The 19,932-nt window shown below is 37.1% G+C and overlaps 1 long non-coding RNA gene across 1 annotated transcript; it reads right to left on the bottom strand.

Moving 5' to 3' along the window:
• Window positions 1-7,025: 7,025 nt before the first annotated feature.
• LOC131768120 (uncharacterized) lies at window positions 7,026-10,796 on the bottom strand. The gene is made up of 3 exons (XR_010836179.1): window positions 10,668-10,796; window positions 8,451-8,576; window positions 7,026-7,425 (listed from the first exon to the last, which is right to left on the bottom strand). It is a non-coding gene; the product is annotated as an uncharacterized lncRNA (long non-coding RNA).
• Between the last annotated feature and the right edge of the window lie 9,136 nt (window positions 10,797-19,932).

Here is a 19,932-nt window from a genome sequence, read left to right as displayed (position 1 = left end):
AAAGAATGTTTCGCCTGTGTTCTCTTCTAGGAGTTTAATGGTGTCATGTATTATATTTAGGTATCAAAAGTAATCTTATGCTGAGATATATCTTGAGCAAACATTGAGATACAAAGGAAAAGTTCACAGAACTGCTACTTCAGATATAAAATATTCTGTAATTTAAGTCAGTTGGCTTTCATGGTTTCCCAGAATAATATTTTCTCCATGCACACCAAAAAGAGACATTTACAGTAATATTTCCAGATTTCACATTTCATTTTCAAATCTGGATCTTGTGAAGTGCTTATATCTTAATTTCCTGTGATATTTTTCTTGACACTTGAACATGAAAGTATTTTAGACTTATTTTATATTATTTTTCTGAACATGAAATCAACTTTGGGAATAAATTAAACACATATATGATTTGGGCCATACTAAATTTTTATCATACTTAAGTGGTTTTCTTCTGCATATGCTCTAGAATGTTACAGTTCTCAGTGAATTTATTGAAGGCCTTTGCAACATGTTTTGTTGTGGTTTATGGATATTTTTCTTTTTTTGACTTAATAAATTATGCTGATAGATTTCTAATAATGAACTACCCTTGAACTACTAGAATAACATTATTTAAAATATTTCATGACATTGCTATTTGGCAGTATTTTATTTTAAAAACTGCCTTTTTTTCATAGTGGGGTTGGTTTGTAGTTTTATTTTTGTACATTCCCCAGATACAGTTTTGGTATTAAAATTACGTTGACTTCATAAAGTAAATGGAGAGTGTATAAAGGCATACAGATGAGTTTATTCTGGAGACACAAATAGAAAATTTTGTGGCATCATAACAATAAACCTGTGAATCTGCAAATATTGACCCAATATTTTTCTACATTTTTACAATACCTATGCTCTTGACGGGTGTGTGTGTGTGTGTGTGTGTGTGTGTGTGTGTGTGTGTGTAATTTAAGCATCTTACCTTGGTCTGTGAGCTTTCTATTGCATGGCCTCTGGGACAGTTTGCCTTATTGTATAGAGAAATGTCTGTTTTTTTTTTTCTAAACTACAGCTATAGGCCACCTCCTTGCATAGGAAGTTTGGCTTACCCATCTGTGCAAAAGTAAGTTAGGGGCTTCCCTGGTGGCGCAGTGGTTGAGAGTCCGCCTGCCGATGCAAGGGACGCGTGTTCGCGCCCCGGTCCGGGAGGATCCCACGTGCCGCGGAGCGGCTGGGCCCGTGAGCCGTGGCCGTTGAGCCTGCGCGTCCGGAGCCTGTGCCCCGCAACGGGAGAGGACACAGCAGTGAGAGGCCCGCGTACCGAGGAAAAAAAAAAAAAAAAAAGTTAGTACACAAAATTTTCTCTCAAAAAATGTCAATTTGGCTTCTTTTGTACTTGATATCTTAAGCCTATGGATATCTTTCCAGTTGGCAAACATAATGTGGCTTCTGGATGGCGACTGAGCTCCTAATAACATGTAACAGACACCTAATGCCAGACTGGATGGGTGCAATTCAGACATCACCACCTATTTGCTACGTGTCTTTGAGCAAGTCATTGAGATTAGGACTTAATTTTATCATTTAAGAGAATAGTAAAAGTGAGAATAGTGAAAAATCTCTCGCTTTATGTTTTAGGTTTCACAAGCCAGGAATAAATCTGTTCCATAAAATATTTAAGTCTGTAGCACACAGAAGCTGATCAATATTGTCGAAAAATCAACACTTCTCTCTGTTTTCTAAGCTCTAACCTTGTCAGAGAAATTCCTTCAATTTGTTAAAAAGTTACACCTTGGGTTTACATAAAGGGTAATCAGAAAAGAAATTGATTTAACTGCTCATGAATTTGTTGATTCATAAAACATATTTGGAGCCTGTATACTAGGTTTTAATTTAATGCCCCTAGAGACTTACAACCTTAAAACAATATTATTTAATACCCATTTCAGAATGACCCATATAATGTGTTTCCTCTGTATTCAGTGGCAAGAAAAATAAATGCCTCTTCAGAGAAAGAGCACAAAATAATTAATTGAGTTCCATTTTTATTTTGCTTCTAGAAAATTTGGAACCAGATCAGTACTTACAAGAATTAACCTATTCAAGTTACAAAGTGACATCCATGACTTTGCTTCTAATAATTAACCTTACTTTGATTATATTTTTAATTTTTCTCATTTTATTTTTTAAATTTTATGTCCTATCACAATTATAATAGCATGAAGAATATTATTAAAATAAATCAATAACGGAATTCAGCTAAAATGTATAGTGGTATCAAAATGAACATACAAAAATGACATTATAGGGCTTCCCTGGTGGCGCAGTGGTTGAGAGTCCGCCTGCCGATGCAGGGGACGCGGGTTCGCGCCCAGGTCCGGGAGGATCCCACGTGCCGCGGAGCGGCTGGGCCCGTGAGCCGTGGCCGCTGGGCCTGCGCGTCCGGAGCCTGCGCTCCGCAACGGGAGAGGCCACAGCAGTGAGAGGCCTGCTTACCGCAAAAAAAAAAAAAAAAAAAAAAAAAAAAAAAAAAGACATTATACAACTGATAAAACTGTGGATAGATATTCAATGTCTTCCCTGTTCTTTATATGTTTAGTGTTTTTTAAAATACAGTTATTTTATAATTTTGTTAACAGTAGTGTGATAGTAAATGCATAACAACCAGTTTTGGGTGGGCTGAAGGTCTCTGCTTTGTAGCATTTGCTGATGTAAAGCAAGCACCATGAATTCACTGAACACAAATGCTCAGGTTTTCACTAGTTTATAGGGTTTCCACCATATGGAGGCAGTAAATATAAATAGTCTCTAGAGCACTGATAATACCAAAATGTAGTAAAAAAATTAGGGAACTGTGAATATTTAGAATTGCTTACCTTTGTTTTAATATAATTTATTTGTTAGCTTATATAATTTAATATTTAATCATGGGTGTGTTTACCTGCTTCACAAAATTCCTGAAAATTCAACAATCTGCACCCCTGGGCAGGTATAAGCCAGCCCTAGCACACAATGGCCCATATATGTATGCATGTATATTTTATATATATACACACATATATACACATGTATGCGTATATATCAGTGTGTTTTAAATACCACTTTGCAATTGTTGACCCAAATTTCCAAAATCGTCTTTCCGTTTTCTTTCAGAAGGACTACCTCAGTTGTCAATTAGAATAAAATTAATGACTGGGCTTCCCTGGTGGCGCAGTGGTTGAGAGTCCGCCTGCCGATGCAGGAGACACGGGTTCGTGCCCTGGTCCGGGAAGATCCCACATGCCGCGGAGCGGCTGAGCCCGTGAGCCGTGGCCGCTGAGCCTGCGCGTCCGGAGCCTGTGCTCCGCAACGGGAGAGGCCGCAACAGTGAGAGGCCCGCATACCGCAAAAAAAAAAAAAAAAAAATTAATGACTTATCATTCACAAGGTATAAGCCCCAAAGTATGTCTCTGCTCTCTAAAGGCATTAAGAGATTATATTCACTTCAGATAATTATCATCTTGGCATTTTGTATCTATTCGAAACAAGCTGCAGTAATAGAGTCCCTGCTTTCCCCATAGGCCTCTGAAAGCATATGGCTAACAATAACAAAAAATCCATCTCTCAGGGATGGTAAATACAATTTTAAGCTCCCATAGCCTTTTTTCAGGGGACACTACAGTTAGAAGAAAGGAAAGGGTGTCGACTTAAAAACTGCGCAACATGAGAGTTGCGAGTTAAGTTTTATTTGGGGCAAAATGAGGACTGCAGCATTTCACATAGCTCCGAGAAACTGTTCCAAAGAGGTAGAGGGGAAGGTCTGTATTTGTGTGATTTTGCTGAAGGGAAAGTGCATGCAATCAAGCACATATTTTTTTGCAGAAGGTTTCTGCTAGTCACGAGGAGCATTCATCACCTCGTGAAGAAGAATTTTAGTGCTTTTCTAGATGTGAGGAGATACAAGAATTGGGCCCTTAAAATCAGCTCCTGAAAATACCTAACTATCGGAAGACCTGTTCTGCCAGTTTTTCCCAGAGCACAGAGTGCCTTATTTCTGCTCTCCACCCTGAACTCCTTTCAGGGGGTGGTGAAAATCAGAGATGCAGCAGCACATGATTTAATCCCTGTAGAGGTAGATGGCAAGTGCCAATGACAAGTGCCAATTTGTAGTTGACAAAGGCAAGATAATGTCAAGTACAAGGGGCAAACTTTCATCATCATTGTCTAAACTTGGGGAAGAAGCAGGAAGAGGAAGTTCATTATTGACAAAGTTCTGCCATTTTTGCAATTTTCCTTCAGGTGGGTTCCATACAACTCAAATACTCAGAAAAAAAAAAAAAAAAAAAAGAAGGGAAGTAGAAGAGTTCTGGAGATGGATACCTGGATACCTGGCAAGGAAGCTGGTGGAATCATGTTAAGAAAAGAAAGCTTCTAGTTCATTATTAGTGACTTCCTAAGAAGCTCAATTAGATTAATAGCTTTTTAAGGATGTGGTGAAAAGTATTATCATGTGAAACTTTCAAAACTAGACTTACAATGTTAAAAAATATGCTGTAGGGGACTGTTTAAATTTAGAAAGGGAAATACTAAATGACCTAATAGGCCATTTCCTCCTACAAATTCAATGGTGTGCTAATTTATGTATTTTGGCTCAATTAAAGCAGAAGGTCACATAAGGTTTTTAAATCCTGTTTTTTTTTTTTTTCTAGTTTCACATAATGCCTGCTTTTAAGCACTAAACATGTTTAATGCTAATGCTTTCAGGACTACAAAATGTCTACTATTTGGTATAGGGTTAAGGCATTCTTACAGCTTACTAGTACTTTTATTGACACTTTAAATGAAGAGAATCCAGCTATAAGATCTATAGTTTCTAATGACAATACTTTAAAAATTATTGCTAAGAATTTGTATAGGAAGAGTGTCCAGTTTTTGTTTGTTTTAGCTTTAAAACAAGTTACCTTTTATAAGAAGAGTTATATGTGAATGTCAGGTACACAAAAGCAAAGTAAAATGTAACAATAAAATCATTCCAAAATGCAATTTTCACTTAATTATATGGCTTAAATGTATGCCGATATTAAAACTTACGGTGTTATATTTTCACCTTAATTTATCTTGATATTAGCTTCAATAATATACTTTATATAGAATGGGTAGCATTAGGAAGATATTTCAAATTTTGGGAGGAAATGGAAGACAGAAAGAAAGGAAGGAAGGGAGGGAGTCCTAAATAATCATCGCGTTTTTTATTCCCTCATAATGTCACATATTCCCAGATGATGTCTGCTGGTATAGGTTTTAAAATGAATGACTAGAAAATCACAACTTCCAGGTCCTAAGTATTTGGTTTTTTTTTTTTTCAGTTGAGGTATAGTTGATTTACAATATCATATTGATTTCAGGTGTACAACATAGTGATCCAAAATCTTTATAGATTATATTCCATTTATAGTTATTATAAAAATATTGGCTATACTTCAGGTCCTCAGCTCTTCATCTGTAAAATGTGAAAAGTGCATGATCTTTAGGGTCTTCCCCCAGCCTAAATTATCATTACTCTACTACTATGGTAAACCAAATAATGTATCAAACAATACTATCAATTTGAATTACTGTTTTGTTTTTGAAAAACAATACAGCAATAACAAACACCAAATCCATTTGAGCCCTATGTCCCCTCAGTTTCTGCCCTATTTTTCTCCTTTCATCCAGGGACATGGAAAACTTACATGTACTCCTTTTTCAATAAACCTACTACTAAATTATCTTTCAGTTCACTACATTCTTTTTTCTGCCCCTGCCATTCACTACAAGTACTCCTGCTAAAATCACCCACCAATTTCTAATTCCCAAATCCAATGGACACTTTTAAGTTTGATCTTGATTTCCTGGTGGTATCTAATAATAGTGGTCCTGTATCTTCATTTTTTAATTTTTAAAAATTTAAAAAAATTTTGTTTTATATTGGACTGTAGTCGATTTACAATGTTGTGTTAGTTTCAGGTGTACAGCAAAGTGATTCACTTATACATATACATGTATCTATTTTTTTTTCAAATCCTTTTCCCATTTAGGTTATTATAGAATATTGAGCAGAGTTCCCTGTGCTCTACAGTAGGTCCTTGTTGGTTATCTATTTTAAACATAGCAGAGTATTGAAACCCTTTCTTGTCCTGACTTCCTTTTCATCTTTGTATTCCTGAAACCTAGCTTTGTATTCAGCAAAGAATAGGCTCTAGGTGAATATTCTTTGAATAAATAAACTGCTTAAAGTAACTTTAAAAAATCCCCCAATTTCGTTTGGGTCATATCATCAAACTACGCACTTCTGAAGTATTATTTTAATGTCCCACCATGATATCCATAAGCTAAAGAGGAAGGGGTACCTCAGTGACCTTTCTGGTTTTGCTTTTTCTATCTCGGGATTTGGGTCTGTTTTTCCTACCAGCTCGGACTCCACCTTGGCGTCCTCTCCTTCCAGACTGTCCCAGATCTGGCTCTGGTTGTGGCTGCTCAGCTTTTATCATCTGTCCTGGCCAGCGGAATGTTCCCTCTCAACCTCCTCCCTTGGCTGGCGGGGGCTCCCTACTGTCATTTGCATCAGGGTCCCAGCCATATGCACCACCTTCCACTGGAAACATTTTTCCAGACATTCCTTTAGGATAAGTGCGATTACCATTAACTGGCCACTGGATTCCGTCACTCTTTTGTATTCTTCACTATCCCCAAATTTGTCTTTTTCAGCTTTACAGTCACAGGAGAGAGCCTTCATTTTCATTGTTTCCTTTTTCTTCTTATATGAAACAATCATCTGTATTTTGTTTGCCCTTATGTCAGAAAACTTATACTTTAAAAAAAAATTTATCCTCATTTCTCTTCACATTTCTCCTGTGATTCTTCATTGAGACGTATCTTGATTCGACAAAAGTCTTACTCATGAACTTTAAATGTGAAAAATACGTTTACTTAGTTTCTACCCACAGTGATAAGATCTTTCCTCTTTTCCAGTTGAAATCCTTAATTTCCAAAAAAAAAAAAAGAAAAAAAAAAAGGTATGGCTCTAAGATTGTGAAATTTCTTCAGGTTTTCAACCCTGATCGTCGTCTTTGGTAGAAATTCAAGGTCAGTGTTGTCCTTTGATGAACTTCTTGTCTTTGCCCACATTTTTATTCCCACGCAGAATGAAAGTAGGTGTGGGATAAGGTTTGAATTGCCCCTGGGCTCCATCTTATTTGAAATGTCCTTATCTCCATATCTCTGTTTTGGAAACATACCCATTTTTCTTTGAATAAATTGTCTACTGAAGAATCCTTCAGAAAGCCAAAGGAGTTAACTTTCACAAAGCAAGAGAGTATTGTAGAAAGGATCAGAAGACGGTAAGATTCGCTTTGGTCTGTGTGTCTTATTGCTCTTGGTGTAATGAGTCGTCTTGGCTCAAGCTGTCTTGTTCCTTTGCTGCTTCTCCTGCAAGAAACGGGAAAGAGCTTGAGGACTTTCTAACAAGGTATTTATAGGAACATGGAGTTTCTGTTAAATAGCTAATTTCCCTGATGATATGTTGAAAGACGCTTTCAATAACAAGACATTTTATAGTCTGCCATTTTAGGTTTATAAAAAACAGATGCTCAGTTGTAGGGAGGTAACAACACATCTCAAACCTCACACAGGAAAGCAATTGCGTGTTCCAATCAGAGTTTTGCAGAATCATGCTTTTGAGTTTCACCGTTATCTATTCCCATGGAAAATGCTACCATAGAAAGTCTGAATGTTTTCTGAATGTAAAAATTCCTTCGTGTGCTATTTCCGTGATGTGGGTTGGAATAGTACTTCATTTATGGATATTGGATTATGTTCTTTTTAAAAAATTTTTTTAACATCTTTATTGAAGTATAATTGCTTAACAATGGTGCGTTAGTTTCTGTTGCATCACAAAGTGAATCAGCTATACATATACATATGTCCCTGTATCCCCTTCCTTTTGCATCTCCCTCCCACCCTCCCTATCCCACCCCTCTAGGGGGTCACAAAGCACCGAGCTGATCTCCCTGTGCTATATGCATCTGCTTCTCACTAGCTATCTGTTTTACATGTGGTAGTGTATATATGCCCATGCCACTCTCTCACTTCGTCCCAGCTTCCCCTTCCCCCTCCCCATGTCCCCAAGTCCATTCTCTACGTCTGCATCTTTATTCCTGTCCTGCCCCTAGGATCTTCAGGACCTTTTTTTTTTTTTTTTTTTTTAGATTCCATATATATGTGTTAGCATACGGTATTTGTTTAACTAAAATCTGTTCATTTATTTATTCTGCCCTACTAAACTTCACCCTAAAAACTCAGTCCATTTTAATAATGTGATTGTTCTGGGATGTCTTTCTTCAAAATGATCATCACTCAAACAACTTCTATGAAGGCTCTAAATGTTTCTATGAAAATGAGGTCAAATAATTTGCTGAAAATTCCACTTTTTTTTTTTCTTAAAAAGGTGTTACCTTAAGTTCTTTCTTGGCATCAGGAGACCATGACTCATATAATGAGTAGATGTCTGTGTGTCTTTGGAATGTGAAGGGGTCATGCTCGGTTGAATTAGCAAGGCAGCAGGGAGGGCAGCTGTCCTCCTGTGGACAAAGTATTGATAAACTAAGGCTTACATATTTTTAAAGAGCCAACCATACATAAAACTTGACTCTACTTGTGGTCTTCCTGTGAGAGAGAACATCTTTCTAGTCACAGTTTGTGCACACATGGTTGAAGAACCCATTGCATTTTTATATTTGTTTGCATGTGCATTGCTGCAGCCATAATGGAAGACGATGGTGGCAAAGTCGGTAGTCAAAGCAAGACTGAAAAAAGAATAATGATCATCAGTCTATGGAAAGTTTTCTATCCCAGAACTAGGCAGTTTGGGGTTTTTAGACCATGCAGTGAGTCTAGGACCTGAATGTAGGCTGAGGATTTTTGCAGAAAACTACAACTAAAAGTGAAAGCTAGCGGAAGCCTCAGGGATTTGCCCCACCTCTGGGGACCTGGTGAGTAGATTAGTTTAGCAGTGGATTTTGCTATGAACCATATATAAGACTGCTAGCTCTTTCTTTTCAGAATCTACCCATATTTTGATTTGAAAGAACCTCGGTTGTGGTTAATATTTGTATAGTGAGTTTTGCCTTCCAAAACCTTTTCTCATCAACTATGTGAACTTTGTTTATACAGAAACCTTGTCCACATCATTCATAACTCAGTCCAAAGTGCCCACAAATAGTACCTGGCACGTAGTCAGTTCTCAATAAATATCTGTGACGAAGAAAGGACTCACCAAAAGTGTTTCACTCTCTTTTTTTCCCTTTCGACTCAAAATATGGGTAGATTCTGATAAAGAGCTAGCAGTCTCATATGGCTTATAGCAGAAACCACTGGGAACTTACCAGCACTTGGAAAATCGTGTCTATTTCATCATACCAAAAGTTATTAAAGTTTGCGGAAGTGAAGAATGCGATTAAAATTAGAATTATATATGTGTGTATGAACTCAGCATACTCCTCATGTTTATATTTGAAAACTTTATAATAACTAATATTATCTTCTGAAGCTATCAGACTACTGTTTTACTACCGCTTTCTCATGGGTATTATTCTTTTTCACATTGACTAATAAGGAAAGCAAGGCCAGGCTCGGTAGCAGGACTTGTTTAAGATCCCACCACCAAAAAAGTGGCAATGTTTCTACTGGGATCAATATGTTTTGGTCCTAGGGCTCCTGATGTTTTCACTATCCACACTGCCTCCAGGATAGGTACGGATGACTTTTAAAATGCTGAGAGAGCATCAAATGCCTGTTCTTAATTCATTAAAATAAAGGGTATACAGAGCAATGAGAAGCCCACGCACCACGACAAAGAGTAGCCCCCGCTCGCCACAACTAGAGAAAGCCTGCGTGCAGCAACAAAGACGCAATGCAGCCAAAAATAAATAAATAAATTTTAAAAAAATGTGTACTTTTCATTGCATGTCAATTTTAAGTCAAAAGAAAAAATGGAAACAAATATCCTACTCTAAATAGTTACATGCATGCTGATGTAGTTTAGAGGAGTTAAAGGATGCCTGCATTTGAAACGTGTCCAAAAAAATAAGGATTGATGAATGGGTAGAGAAATGGATGGATGGATAAATATGTAATAAAGTCAGAAAAAGTAAAATGGTAATGGCCAAATCCAGGTGGTGGATATACGGGTGTTCACTGTAATATTCCTTCAATATTGTTTATTAAACTGTCATAATAAAGTGCTAAAGGGGAAAAAAAAAAAAAAAGGGTCATACACAGCATATGCTTTCCTTACTTGTAAATAGCTGAAGTCCTTTTGTTTTTCCTCCCTCACTTGCCCCAAAGAGAGTTTACACTTAGCCAGACCACACAAGCAAATTTTCAAGAAAAACAGGCATTTTTAAAGAAAGATTTAAGTAGCAGAAAGCAAGGATAAGAATGGAAACTATCTTTGAAAATAAGTATATCACTTAGCCTTTGGTGAGGTCGGGTATACATATTCACACCCACCATATTTGACAGTTTACAGGCTTAACAGAATTGCTTGTAAAGCAAAGCTAAGATTCAAAAGCAAGTTGGCACACACAAGTATATGATAGTACATAAGCTCTACTTAAATCTTTTCATTTTATTATTGCCTTGTAAATTGTTGGCCCCGTAATCCAACTTACAAAATAATGAAAAGTGCCATTCATTTTGTCTTGTGGTTTTCTTAGAGAACTGTGTAACTCTTTATAAGACAGTTTCAAATGACTGCTGATTGAAAGTTCATGTTCTAAGTCAAGTATATACTACAGGAAGATACGGGCTGCAAAATTAAAAAGAAATATGTTATTATGAAGCCTATTATATAGAGTGTATATATTTTCAAACACTTCCACATACATTTTATCCCCTTATTAAATGAAGAAAACACGTTTGTTGAGTCTTTTCTTTTTTTAAGTTTTCTACAATTTTAAAGGTTTCTTTCCATTTACAAAAAAAAAAAAAAAAAGGTTTCTTTCCATTTACAGTTTTTACAAAATATTGGCTATGTTCCCCGTGTTGTTGCATATATTCTTAAGCTTATCTTACACCCAATAGCTTGTACCTCCCACTCCCCACCCCCCTATATTGCACCTCCATTGTTGAGTCCTTTCTTGGTCAGAGATATTTATTGAGAACTGATTATGTGCCACATACTATTTTTAGGCACTGTGGACCCAGTTATGAATGATGTGGACAAGGTCTTTGCATAAATAAAGTTCACAGAGTTAATGAGAAAATGTTTTGTAAACCAAAGCTCACTATACAAATCACAGTTGAAGCTTTCAACCGACTTCCTGAATTATCCACACTCTTTGATTCTCTCTGTAGTAATATAAGGATAGATGCCCATGGTACCCAGATATTCTTGGTAGTATCATGTTCACTATGTACTCACATCCCTCTGCTTCTGACAGCTGAGCTACTTAGTGCAAGTTACTTGAGTTTCTTCTCCGAACGATTACTCCTGTTATATGTCACTATAAATATGTTTGTTAACATATATTAATATACAATTAAATATTTTAACTAAATTCTATGCAAGCTCATAAAATAAAAGTGCAGAAAGAGAGTGCTCCTTATATTAAAAACTAACTTGAATGCTTTGGAAGAGCTTTCTGCTCTTCTAACTGGATAATTTCATTTTCCCTGTTATTAACTTTGCAGATTCTTTCATCTGTCTGCTCAAATCTGCTGGTAAACCCCTCCAGGGGGTATTTTTATTTCAACTATTGTATTTTTCTGCTCCATAATTTATATTTGATTCCTTTTTACAGGTTCTCTTTGTTGATATTCTTTGTTTGCTGAGCCATTCTTTTCCTGTTTCCTTTATTTATTTTGTATTGTGTCCTTTAACTTGTTGAGAATATTTAAGAGAGTTGATTTAAAGTCTTGTCTAGGAAGTCCAATATTTGTGCTTTCTCAAGACAGTTTTTGTTCAATTCTTTTTTTTTTTTTCTGTGTATGGGCCATATTTGCTTCTTTGCATGCTTCATAATTTTTTTTGTTGAAAAATGGACACTTTGACTCTTACGATGTGTAAACAATAAAGCAAATAATGAAAACAATCACGCAGCAACTCTTTTCAGATTTGCTCTGGGCTGTGGCTTTCTTTCAACCCTTTCCCTGGCTGTTTACAGCTTTGTCTTAGTTTACACTTCCAGCTTGCCCTGAGGCTAAAAGTTGGCTACATTTGAAAGCCTGAGGCCTCCTCAGGTCTTTTCTGAATATGTGTCCTATCCTGAGCATTCATGTAGCTCTGCAGTTTCCTCTGCTTATGCGGTAATTTTTCAAAGTCCTTCTTCGCCCTACCAAAACCTCACTACTCAGCTTTTCCTCCCAGGATTTTGGTATATCTATTGTTTACCCCAAGCGTTATTTTTCATTCCAGGCTGTTCAGCCCTAATAGAGTTCCAGGTTAGGCAAAACAAAGGGAAACTCCACAGCAGGAGTCCTGCAGGAAAACCCCAGTCAGATAAAAACAGATAACACAATTCCCTGGAAAACATATCTACTCTGTGCCCACACTAGGAACAGGCTGTCATCAAGGACCACTGATGCATAAGGGAAGGGGTGGATCTAGGTTAGTTAATATGCCGCTAAGATCTAGGCTGTTTCAGTAGCCTTTCTCTTCCTATGCATCCTCTTTGTTAATGTAAACATTTGACGATCTTTCTGCATTTCAATAAGGTTAATCTTGAGAGTTTTTGATAAATTTTTAGGATTTTTCTGGGGAAGGACAGTCCCTAGATGTCCCTACTCCAACATTTTCACTGACCTCATGCCTGTGAGTGTTTTCTGTGTACAAAAGATAGTCTGGATGCCAGAGTAGACCCTTAGCTAAAGGAAAAGCCTTGACCTAAAATCAAAGACTGAAAAATCAATATCGATTAAATTTTACACTAAATAAAATGTGTACAGTTGACGTATAATTTTTATTCCCCCGGACCTCATTTTTTTCAATTTCCCAAATGTCAGTCTTCATTGCATGAGGTGAGAGAATTTTTTTTTTTTTAATGAATTATCAGTTAATCCTCCCAAGAGTTATATGAGGTTAGCAGAGGAGTTAGAATTAGGACCACTTAAAAAATAAAGAATCATGAAAAAACAAAAACAACGAAAAGAATCATGGACTCTAAATTCTTAAGTAATGTGCCCAAGAAAGCTTCTATTTCAGGAAGCAGTAGAATGTAGAATAAAAGCTATCAATTCTGAGACCCTATTACATTTCAGGCTTTTGTGTACATAACTCACTTATCCTTGTTTGGTTCCATATTACTAACATATAAAATAGTTGATCACCAAGAATACAATTTGTGACTTCTTGGTATGATAACTGATTTATTTCTACCTCTTTGGCTAAAATAGATTAATTCAATTCACAACCATAATATTTTATGCTAGTTTATATAAAAATAATGTTATTGCAATACCACATATGCAAGAAACAAGCTTGATTAAAATAACATGCAATTAGACTAATAGCTAAAATGTGTAGTATTTTAAGTTGATAAGACCAATCAATACTTTGTGAAACCACTAATTAATGGAATTTTCTTATTTGAAGGCTTTAGCTCACTTTCTTTTATTAATGAACATATATCATTCCTATGGCAACTAAGTATTTTTCCTATCTGTGAATGGATTCCATTCCTATTATTAAAAAGACATGACGTGAAAAGAAACTCACAATTATTTATTCTTTCTACAGTTCTGTGTAATGTATTCTGCATTAAGTCATCTTTTACCAATATTGAAAACTTCTGTGTCAGTATGTCAGGCAATATTTGGCCTGGGTGCTGTAGCAGGAATCCAAGATATCGGTGTCAAAAAATAAGGGAATGTAAAGTTCACTAATGTTCTGGATTATTTCACCAAGTACTGGCTACAGAGACAGTGGAAAATGAAGTATCTTCTTTCTGGTTCACTTCCATTTCCCTATGGCTGCATGTTTCCATAAATGAGTAACATATTATGCGAAAAGGAAGGTCTGTCATCTGTCATCTAATAAAACTGGGAAAACTGTGTTGAACAAAATATAAAGGACTTACCAGTGTCTTTAATCAATTAATGTACACTGTAAATCTCTAAGAGATTTACAGCAGTTTCTAAGTTAATTTGACCATGGAAACTTTTTATGAAATAAAATATTTAGAAAAAGTAGAAAACAGTTTACAAGACTTATTCTTTGTTTAAATTGAAAATGGTTCTTTATTATTGCCTTTGGTTTTTCTACCTTAACAAAGTGTGTTTCTATCACACATCAGTTTTGTATGCTAATTCATAAAGAAGATAAATGTCAACTAAATTTAAACTTTCACGGAAATTGTGGTTTTTAAGCAGTTTTTAGTGGTGGAATTAAAATAAAATGAAAATCATAAGTGAAGTTCCAAAATGTGCTACAATAAAGAGGAGTTGCCATTTTTGATGTGAGGATTAAATCCACCATCTAACCTACCACTTCCCCCATACCCCACTATTCACCATTCTGAGATTTTTATGTGGAAACCTAGATTTCCAAGTACAAGGCCAATAAAGCAATGAGATGATCCAACTTCTTCAGTTTGGATTTAAGGAGCTCACATGTTGAGAGTGACCTGCAACCTTAAGGTTGCAGAGGAGATTGATGATAGTAAGGAAAGGAGGATCTTAGGAGAATCCAAGATCCCTACCTCTAATTCCATTGCTCACTGGGTTATCTCTCATGTAAAACACTCTTAACGTAAAACAAAATGCGAAGGAAATTCTTTTTTGGAGAAGAGTGAATTATTTGTTTCAATATGTAATTTTACATTCTCTTAAAGCAATTAAATAGGTTTTCTTAAAGGTGACCTCACAGTGATCAGTTTATGACAGCTTCAATCCTTATCATTTCCAGAAGTTATTTTCTATTTCTTAAAACTGATGCATTGGAGGGAGGGGTTATGTTTAAACAGAAAGAGAAAATAATCTTCTAGTCATTTCAATAGTAACAATATTAATAATTATGATATTTTAGAACAATATTAAAATGTCTAAAATAACGGCTGAAAACTCTCATAGCTTGTTTGCTCTACCCAGCAGAGACTGCAAGTAATTTTGGTTTAATCACTATGGCATTTTATAAGACATGTGATTGGATAGATTTTTCTCCACATCCTAAAGATATCCTTTTCTACACTCCTTCTGAAGTCCTGGCTTGTGCTATGCTAGAATGATAGAACTGAATCTGTAGTACAATAGAGAAAAGCAAAGAAGACTTAGCAAAGTTATACGTTGAATTTTTGTGGTAAGAGCTAGTCAATATTAAAGAAGACAGGTGCTTGCTTTGTAAATATTTCTCTCCGATGCCTGGAGAATCTGAAATATCACCAGTTCCATCCCCTCCCCATCATCCTCATCGACCTGCAGTTCCAAATGGAAAATATTAATGGAGAATCAGGACCCCAGGGGAAGGAGATCAGTTAAAAAAGCCTGAAACCACTTTGGGAAGAAAACAAGGGGAAGAGACAAGAGAGAATATACGGATCATTGGCAACTAGGTGGGAAAAATAAATAATTACAGTATACCATGACTCAGGACTGTCTTAATAGACTAGTAATAGATTGAACAATGGTTGATGGCCTGTTCTGTATTATTATGTTCAGTTATGCTACTTTCTCTCAGCTTTTACAATAACCGCATGCAAGTGAAAGGGCTACTTCTAAGTGTGTTAATGTTGAATTGAATGTTGGAAGACAAATACTTCTCATTTGAAATATTGTTTTAGGCAACTAATACGCCCAAAGGAATTTAAACCATCTAGGCAGAAAAAGGATAAAATGCTAATTGGCAGAAAGTTTTCAGTTTGGTGGAAATGGATATTGCTGCCCCTGAAAACTATTTCATTATTTTGACACTCTATTTGCTCTTTCTCTTTCTCTTTGCTCTTTCGAAGACATTTTGTCTTTTTATAACCTTGTTCTTTTGTGGCATTTCTCTTATAATTTGAATTGTGCACTTTATTCTTCACCAGAAACAAACTCTCCATCACTATGGATGTCATTGAGTTATCATCTCTCAATATGTTAAATAACTACTGGTCTTGAGTTTTCCAAGCACTCGACTTTATTGAACTAACTCTGCATAATATCGGGTTTTTTCATTAATAGTGTTATACAAGTTTATGGTGTCTAAGGCAAATTATCTTTAAAGGAATAAGCACTATGATGTGAAATTTCAAAGATGAAATTTTTGTCATATTAAACGCCTTAATTTAACAAAATGGTAGTTATAAACCTAACACTGTGCTGAACATACAAAATAATTAATTGAATTGTATTATTTTTATACAGTTGTATGGAAAAGCAATTCATACTGAAAACAATACGATCCACTAAAAAACTATGGGAAAAACTTCTTTCAAAGATCTAATTCCATTATAAATGTATAATTAATGCGTTTTTAGAATTTGCTAATGCAAGATAGTGTTTTGTGAAACTTACCAGTAAGTTTGCTTTGGATTGAGATCTTTTTTAGCATTATATTTATTATAGCATACCAAATGCTGAACTTCAGATTATTTGAAAAACCAATTCCTATTTATAGCTTTCTCAATTCTATAAACAGTTATCTTCCACACTTCAAGACACATTCTTAGAAACTCAAAAAAGACTTCAAATTTGACATCTTGGTCTAGAATCATGACTCTAAAGGGACCTTTACCTGCATTCTACAGCATTAACTATTATCTTGTCTTCATATTGAGGTAAACTGAAGAGAAGACTTTTCATCATTCATTTACTCGAGAACACTTACTGAGACTATATTAAGTGCAACGTATGAGAGAAATCCAAAGATAAATAAAGCAGCATTCTTGACTCAATAGTAAAAGAGCTGAGTCAGGAGCATAATAATCCATCCTGACAAAGGGTAGAAGATGTTAACTGCTATAAGGGATGCAAATGCCAAGCTCTCTGAATGGTGGGGATTGTTTCTGGCTGAGAGTTTCAGAGACTACTGCCACGGAGGAGCCGAGGTTTGCGGAAAGACATTAATAAAGACAGAGGTGGAATTTTTTTTTTTTTTTTTTTTGCCGTACGCGGGCGTCTCCCTGTTGCGGCCTCTCCCGTTGCCGAGCACAGGCTCCGGACGCGCAAGCTCAGCGGCTACGGCTCACGGGCCCAGCCGCTCCCCGGCACGTGGGATCCTCCCGGACCGGGGCACGAACCGGCGTCCCCTGCATCGGCGGGCGGACTCTCAACCACTGCGCCACCAGGGAAGCCCGTGCTTTGGGATTATTAACAGCAGGTGATAGATTGTATCTAGAGTGTGGAAATTGCCAAGAGGTAGCCTAGGGAGAATGAACTTTTACTTTTCTAGGTAGTAGGGAATGACTGAAGTTTGGAGAAGAAGTGGGATAATTAGAGTTGTGTTTTAAAAAGATGACTCTGGCTGCTGTGGTCCGGCACATAAATAAAACCCTGTCGACCCTCTGAGTTGAACACTCCAGTGGACTGCTCTCTCCTACCACGCTCCTCTTGGCTCACTCTCCTCTTCATTCAGCCATACTGACATCCATGCTAATCGATCCACACATCTGCTGCACTTCCAGCCCCACAGCTTTTGCTCGGGCTGGTCCCTCAGTCTGGAATGTTCTCCCCTCTTAAAGTCACATGACTCACTCTACCTATGTGTAATTTTTTGCTCCATTACCTTCTCCATAAGCTACTCTGACCACTATTAAAATCACAACACTCTTCCCTACAGGGATCCCTGTCCTTAGGATCTGTACTACAGAAGGCCCCACGTATCACAAGCACACGCAAAATAAATTTATTGAGATGCCCATTAGTGTCTCTGTCACTCAGGATCCAGCACTATGGCTGGTACACTCTGACCCATCACTAGCACGATTCAGGCTAGTAACTGTGCCGGAACGAGTTGGAAGTTTGTGGGTTGTGTCACAGAAAACTTCAGATACCAATGCTGCTTCAGAATGGGAAGAAGACTTCGGCAGAGGTCCCAATAAAAGACAAGACACGTTCACGAACTTGTCAAAGCCTTCCTTTTAAACAATGTGAATGCTCTTTCTTGCATAAGAAACCAGCATCTACTTTGTTTTGTGTTTTAATTTGTTGCTCCAGAGGTACTCACAAATTATCATGATTTTACAAAGGGCAGCTGAGAAACAGTCTGCAATACTAGATAATTCACATTACTCTAAAATTTTATGTATGCATTTGTACATATATTTTTATGTACATATATATAATCTAGACAATATATGTGAAGTGTGATACTTCTTATATATAAATGGAGATACCGCTTTAAGAGTTTATGAAAATCAAAGTAAACTTGTAGAAAATTCTATGATGCAATCAAAATATCTTGTAATATTTTCTGCTTGCCAATAGTTTAGCATATATGACCCCATTATCAAGACTGAACATGACATCTAAAATCCTTTGTCCAGGGCTTCCCTGGTGGCGCAGCGGTTGAGAGTCCGCCTGCCGATGCAGGGGACGCGGGTTCGTGCCCCGGTCCTGGAAGATCCCACGTGCCGCGGAGCGGCTGGGCCCGTGAGCCGTGGCCGCTGAGCCTGCGCGTCCGGAGCCTGTGCTCCGCAACGGGAGAGGCCACAGCAGTGAGAGGCCCATGTACCACAAAATAAATAAATAAAAATAAAATAAAATCCTTTGTTCATTTCAAATTTAAGTGTGGTTTTAAGAATTTCATTTAGAGGGGACTTCCCTGGTGGCAAAGTCATTAAGAATCTGCCTGCCAATGCAGGGGACATGGGTTAGAGCCCTGGTCCAGGAAGATCCCACATGCCACAGAGTAACTAAGCTCGTGCGCCACAACTACTTAGCCTGTGCTTTAGAGCCTGTGAGCCACAACTAATGAGCCCACATGCCACAGTTACTGAAGCCCACATGTCTAGAGCCCGTGCTCCGCAACGAGAGAAGCCACTGCAATGAGAAGCGCAGACACCACAACAAAGAGTAGCCCCCGCTTGCCGCAACTAGAGAAAGCCTGCGCACAGCAACAAAGACCCAACGCAGCCAAAAACAAACAAAGTTCATTTTTTATAAATCACCTTTAAAAAAAAAAGAATTTCATTGAGAAATCTAGTTGCTTCTGTTTCAACAAAGGAAACTTTCTAAAAACAGAAGCTCATCAAAAAACCTATCAAAAAACTTCAAAGACTTAGTAATGATTGCCTAGTTAGGCATTACTATCAATAGAACAGAACATAAGTTATATAGAATTCTTGATTTTTACCAACATAATTAGCGACTTTGTTGAAATGAAAGCAATAAAAATAAACTTTATGGGCTTCCCTGGTGGCGCAGTGGTTGGGAGTCCGCCTGCCGATGCGGGGGACGCGGGTTCGTGCCCCGGTCCGGGAAGATCCCACGTGCCGCTGAGCGGCTGGGCCCGTGAGCCGTGGCCGCTGCGCCTGCGCGTCCGGAGCCTGTGCTCCGCAACGGGAGAGGCCACGGCAGTGAGAGGCCCGCGTACCGCAAAAAAAAAAAAAAAAAAAAACACCAAAATTTATGGAACAAACATAATAAACTATGAATTACATCTCTTTTCTTTAATTACTTATCCAAACATCAGTACCTCATCAACAAAACATGAAGACATGTGCAATAAAAATTAAATTTAGTAGTTTTTAACATTGTCCTTAGTTTTAATCATATAAAATCATTGATTAGTGCATTTAAAAATTTTTTATTATGAAGATATTTTATCAAGGCATGAAGATAGAACATAATTCTTATAACTGTTTGTTGGTGTTTATGAATTTTAAATAGTTAGATATAAGGTACATAAACTTCCATTTCTACCTTTACACTGGCCTTGCCAAAGAGAGAGACTGGTCTGTGTACCTCCTAAAGAATTATATTTCATTCCTAAGAATCTTGAGGGATATGGAGGTATATGGG

The sequence above is a fragment of the Kogia breviceps genome, chromosome 13 (genome assembly GCF_026419965.1).
Source record: "Kogia breviceps isolate mKogBre1 chromosome 13, mKogBre1 haplotype 1, whole genome shotgun sequence".
Classification (NCBI taxonomy): Eukaryota; Metazoa; Chordata; class Mammalia; order Artiodactyla; family Physeteridae; genus Kogia; species Kogia breviceps.
The sequence above is the reverse complement of the archived record's forward strand: the minus strand, read 5'-3'. Positions and strand labels throughout refer to the sequence as shown.